Source organism: Lycium barbarum, chromosome 10, assembly GCF_019175385.1.
Source record: "Lycium barbarum isolate Lr01 chromosome 10, ASM1917538v2, whole genome shotgun sequence".
Lineage (NCBI taxonomy): Eukaryota > Viridiplantae > Streptophyta > Magnoliopsida > Solanales > Solanaceae > Lycium > Lycium barbarum.
In genome coordinates, this window is record NC_083346.1 from 63,057,848 (window position 1) to 63,064,496 (window position 6,649).

Here is a 6,649-nt window from a genome sequence, read left to right on the forward strand (position 1 = left end):
CAAGTTAGATTTTTGGGAATGGTGTATTTACAGGGGAAGTGCTGCCGAAATTTCGGTAGATAAGTGTCACTTTAAGATTCCACTTCTAGGTGGTCTAATTAATGTTTGGTAAATGTGACCAATTGTAGATTTTGGAAGAATTTGGAACTTGAATTTGGAGTAGCGTAAGAAGCGGAAAAGTTATGTAAGGCTTTACCTTTCCTTCTTTTGGCATGTCTTAGGCGTAATAGGTTTGGATACGAGCCTTGGAGACGATTCTATTCCCAGAAATCCAAGATTGAATTTGACCCTTTTTCATTCAATAGAATTGAACTAAGTTTTTCATGCCTTGTTGAAAAATTGCTTTAACATCCATAACTTGCCCGAACGGAACCGAATGTCACCAAGACTTTCGTAAGTGACTTCATAAAGCCTAATGTACGTAATTTGTGTACGCCACCTCTGTTGACCCGAGGTGGGCCCACTATTCCGGAATCCTCCCCTATTATTCTATTTGACTTATTTCCGCACGGTAATTGAAGGAAACTTTTGGTTATTGTTTCGACGTTAGGATTTCACATTTGTTTTCATATCTCCTTGATCTCGAAAGTTAGATGTCATGACCCCCGAAGCTACGATTTCATAATCGCTCCCGTATTTTACTTATTTTTGAAAGATAGATGTTTATGATTCTATAGCATGATTCTCTTAATAGTAACTCGTAAATGTTTCCCCAAGTGTCTATACCTTCCCGAATAAAGGTTTATGATTTTGTAAGCTTTATGACTACAACGACGGATACGTATTTACAATGATAATGATGAAGTCAAACAAAAGAATATGTCTAGGATGGTTATGACAAGAATGGTTTTATGTCTAAAAGTGTAAGTTAAGGAGTCAAAATGAACATAAGAAGGAGGAGTTAGTTGTTGACCTTTAACTTAAATCCTAGAATACGACTCTATTTTCTAAAGATTCTAAAGGGTATGAATAAATGTTTTATAAGGCTTATGGTCTTATTCCACGCTTTCTCTTAATGCCATTCTTCTTTGATAGTCTCGCCTTATAATACTAGTTCTTTCAAGGTGAGTCAGGGCGATCCTGATTGTTCCATAATGTAATCGGAGGTTACCGACCTTACGTCACTCCGATAGAGTTGTAGCTTTCACTTGGGCTCTCATGCATGCTTTATACCTATGTATGATTTGTTTTATGACACCACGCCGTCCAACGGGCGGCCGGGCAGACACAACACTACAGTGGGCAGATTATGATTACCCCGGACGCGGGAGGCCTGGACGCGGGCTTAGTACACCGTACCTACATGGTCGGGCAGTTTACTTACAGATATTTACATGTTTTTTTTTAGAAAGCTAGCATGCATGGCATCCGCCCTAATGGGCACTCAGAAGTACAGATTACTCTTTTACCCCATGATATGCTCAGGTAGCGTTACACCGTACCTATATGGTCGGGCAGCATTACACCATACCTACATGGTCGGGCAGTTTACTCGAGATATCTATATGTTATTTTTAGAGGTAAAGTTAGCTTGCATGATATCTGCCTTAAGAGGCAAATAGAGGTACAGGTTATATTCCTTCTCTATGTTGTGTTTTATGTCCTTTATTATGATCTTATGTTACTATTTATGCCTTACATACTCGGTACATTATTCGTACTGACGTCCCTTCTTGCGGACGCTGCGTTTCATGCCACGCAGGTAAGCAGGTTGACAGAGTTGATTCCTAGGAGCTCCACCAGCGGTATATTGAGAGTGCTCCAGTTCTTCCGGGGCTTCAGCTTATTGGTACTATTTTGTGTACATATTCAGGCACGGCAGAACCCGGCCCATCTTGTATATTTATGTATCCTACTTAGAGGCTCGTAGACAGATATGTACAATTATATGATTTGCAGCTTTGTTTGTCCTTGAGGATGTATAATATGTTAGTATAGTTTATTAACACATGTTTACAATTATGTTATTAATGATGGTATTAAGTAAAGAAACGACGGCATTATCATACGACCCACTTAGTAGTAAGAGTAAGGTACGAGATAAGAGGTGCTCGGTATAAGTATCGGGTACCCGTCACGGCCCCTAGTCGGGTCGTGACATTACGATAGGCTGCCAGAGCAGAGATTAACTCTGTGTGAACACGCCTTGAGGTGGCACGAACGCGCAGAGGAACCAGGGGCTAATTCAGCCCGAATGTGCCCAAAGGTGGCGCGAACGCGCTGAATAAATCCTAGGTCGGTGCAAACGGACTCTAGAATGTTATATAAGGGGCTTACCCCCTCAGTTTTCATCAAAACACCCCTCTAAACTACCCAAAATTTATCGAATATTCACCTAACTTCCGGTTATAAAATTTTAGCGCAAATTAAGTGGAAATCTCTGGATTTAGTTTCGGACAGCGTATAGTTACGAATGTAATATCGTATTACGGCGAATCTAGGCTTGGATTCAAGGTGAAAAGTGAAGATATTATGGTTCCAGCGGAAGTAAGGTATGAATCTTCCCTTATTAATATTGATTTAGGTTTATTCACAGAGGTAAAGCTATTAAATGATCGTATAATAAATTTGTTGGTTGAGAAATTAAATAAATATCGTGTGGCATATTTCATGGAATATTTTGTAATTGATGATGATGCTACTGGCGTTGGTGTTGTTGTTGTTCTGTTGGCTGTTGATATTGTAATTTCAGGATAGGGATATAAACAGGGGAGATGCTGCCCGAATTTTGGCAGATTCTTAAGGAGTTTAATTTGAAGACTTATGATAAGCATATGACGATAGGCCTAACCATAATATGAATGATTTTATATGTAGATTGCAAGATCGGAAATAGGTGGGAAAGTCGAGAAGTGAACTTTCACTTATGTTAAGGCTAGTCCCTTTCTTTCCAAAGGCATGATTCCTTTCTTATGAACCTATACATGTTTTCCACAATGTCCTTATTTCCAAAAGCTAGAGATTTATGATTCTTAGAGTTATTATGATGCTAAAGATGAGTCTGTTTTATGATGATAATGATGATGATGATGATCCTATTTCTAGAAGTTTGAAAATTAATGGTTTTATTGCTATCATGAGATTATTGAGTATATTTCATGATGTCCTTGGTTTTAGTCATTGTTGTTGATCTATCGGAGGTTACCGACCTTACGTCACTCCGATAGAGTTGTAGGCTTTAATTGGGCTCTCATACATGCTTATTTTTATGTATGATTACACCGAGCCTAGTTGGTTGGGCAGACACCACCTCAGTGGGCGGCTTATGGATATGATAATAACATCGTGCCTATATGGCTGGGCAGACACCACTAGTGGGCGGCGTGAGATGGCTACCCTTGACGCGGGAGGCCCGGATGCGGGCTAATGATTATGTTATATATGTATGAGAAATGTTTTTGAAAGAAAAGCTAAGAATGCATAATATCTTCCTTAAGAGGCAATCAGATGTACAGGTTATCCTTATATCATGTTATATTTCATATTTCTTATTATGTTGTTATTCATGCCTTACATACTCAGTACATTATTCATACTGACGTCCTTTTTTGTGGATACCGTGTTCATACCTGCAGGTTCAGGTAGCCAGACTGGTGATCCAGTTCAGTAGGTTTTCTACTCAGCCACAGTCAGTGCACTCCATTTGATCCGGAGCTGTGGTCCTTCTTGGTATGCTATTTTGATACGTGCATATATGGGTATGACGGGGCCTTTCTTGTCTTTTCTATAGTTCGCATTCCATAGGGGTCTGTAGACAGTAGTAAATAGTAGGATGTTGTGTTATTCTATCAGCTCTTATTTTGTTGTACAACATATGTAGTGGCCAAGTCGGCCTGCACTGTTATCCTTAGTGTGCGCGCACACACACACACACACATATATATGCATGAATTGTGAGTTTTCAATGCTGAGTTTATGGTAATAATTTTACAAAATACGGTGTAGCTCAGTTATAAGTTATATATATGGGCCACCAGGTCACTCAATATGACGCAAGTACGAGTCTAGGGGTGCTCAGTCGGTAGTGGTTGGGCACTCATCGCGGCTCATCGGCTTGGGCCATGACAAAAGTGGCATCAGAGCAGTTCTGTCCTAGGGATTGTCTACAGACTGTGTCCAGTAGAGTCTTTTTTATGGGTGTGAAGTGCGCAACACTTATAAACAAGAGGCTGTGGGACATTTAGGAATCATTGACCTTTATTTCTATCTTAGATTGTACGATAGAGCCAAAGTCTAGGAAAGATCGTTTCTGACCCTCTTTTTTTCCTGTAAATAAGTGCCGATTGATAAAGATGAAGAGGTCAGCTTCTGATAGTGAGGGTGCAAGGAAGGCCCCCAGGGTGGACACCGAATTGCAGGTACGGGGACAGATTATGAGGAGTCTTAGTTACTCCATTGAGGCAGATCTGTCTAAGGATATTGAGACGATTCCCCCAAAGCTGGTGACTTCTATGGAGGAGGATCCATCAGAGGATGTCTATGAGATGGACCCATCTGAGGGTTCATATGAGACGCCAGTGGAGCAGGAGACTCCCGAGGTTGCACCAGATTTGGCCCCTCCAGTTTCTCCTATTATTGAACATTATGTCCGAGCAGCCATGAGTGTAAGTGTTACGGAGTATTCTAGCCCTCTGTCTTGGCCTTTAGTTAATCAAGAGCTGCCAGAGTATTCATATCCTTCGGACTATAACGGGAAAGATGAGGATGGTCAGACCAGTAGATGGTGGGAGGATTATGAAAGAGATATTTCACTTTACAGTCCCCCAGACCAGGATCAGGATAGGCCGACTACAGGTATATGGGTCTTTTATCGAAATTCCTTATGTTATGTGCGATTATTATAGGATATAATTTAATAGTTGATGAGTGGGAATTCTAAAGGGACCGATAACCGGAGTATTTATGGGTAATTACGACTAAGACATTTTTGCTACTATGAGGAACCTCGGGACTGAAAATGAAAAGAAATCGCGTGTGTTGACTTGTGGTTATGAAGAATGTTCTAGATATTGGGAATTCCAAAGGTTACGATAGCATTTATCCAACTAGGAGAGTAAAGGACTTTTCTAACCATGAAGAAATGCATTACGGAGTTTTACTTGGGTCTTTAATTAGAACTTCAAATCGTTTTGTTTAAAGACATGTGATGAAAGATCATGCAGTAGTAAAAAAGACGTGTGTGATTCTCATAAGAAGGTTTACCTTGATTTTTCAGATAGAGGTGGTGAAGGTCACCTGATAACAAAAATAAAATAAAATATAAGAGCGATGTTAGCTTAGGAATAGAAGGGAAGAGGAGTAGGCATTCGAGTGGGGACCATTCATTAAGTCTATATTGCCAGAAGCTCATAATTAGCACTCATAAAGTATGTTAAAAAGTCCTATAGGTTTAATATTTAGACATACAGGAATATGAGAAACCAGAATAACCGGAGGAGAGTAGGAGCATATGATCCCTATGATTGAAATTTTAAATGATCATGAGATATGAGACGGGCTAGATAGGCAAGAAGAGAGGAGATGTATTAAAGCTACAGACTCAGGACAATTTTTAATAGCATTGGGATATTTTGTAAGTGGGGTATTAATAAGCGATGTACCCGACAACTCATGTATGGCCACATTAACCAGCATGCATTCCCTTAGGATCGATACTATGGTATGCTAAAGGTATTGATTGAACTAGGTATTGAAGTTAAGGTAGCAAATGCTACGAGGAAAATTGATTTTTTTTCCCGAATATTGAGGTTGGATAATCATGATGTAATGATATCGGGGAAAAGAAGGAAGTGTGTATACAAGAGTGAGGAGATTATGAGGTCATGAAAAGAAGAGATATTGTATGCGAGGGAAATATGTTGCTAGTAAGAGATAAATAATGTTTTGAAAAAAAAAGTTTAGGGCGATGGTAGAGGTGAAGAATCACTCGGATAAACCTCTAAAGTAAGTACGAGGAAAGGATAAGGTATCGCAATGCGAAATAAAAGACGAATGCGAAGGTCCCGGAAACAGATCTTGACAAACAAAGTTGCAGTATAATAACAATGGGAATGGATATAACCTGAGAGGGAATAATTAGACTTTATGAAAGGTGCTAAAGGATTTTTTACTCATAAGGTATATTCGAGGGGATAAATGCGAAGTCATATTGACACATTCATTGAGGAAGTGGAAAATCTCTCCCCCCCCCCCCCCCCCCCCCAAAAAAAAATACGACCTTAGAAATAGAAAGGATTCGTATTTCTAACAACATATTCTATGAAATTCGCAGGCCAATGCTACAAAATGGCAAGTGAGAAAGAGTATAAGCATGGGAAGTTAAGAAAGACCCTAACAGCGAAGGTAAGAAAAGTAGACTAATGAATCGGTTAAGGAAAGTTGTGTAACCATTAAGGACAAAAGGAAGGTTAACAGGCTAACAAGTCTGGTAAAAAGGCTAACCATTGATAATAGGAGACAAGAACTTTGATAAGGAGTACAAAACTTCGATCATAAAGGAAAAGGGATAAATACGTGAGGGATGTGCATAAATAGAAGCCATTTACGGCATCGAAAGGGGAGATAAGAAAGGGGCGAAAGGAGGAAGAAAAAGAAATTATTATGAGCGATTGTGAGTAGGAGAAGGATTGACAAGATATTGGAAAAATTA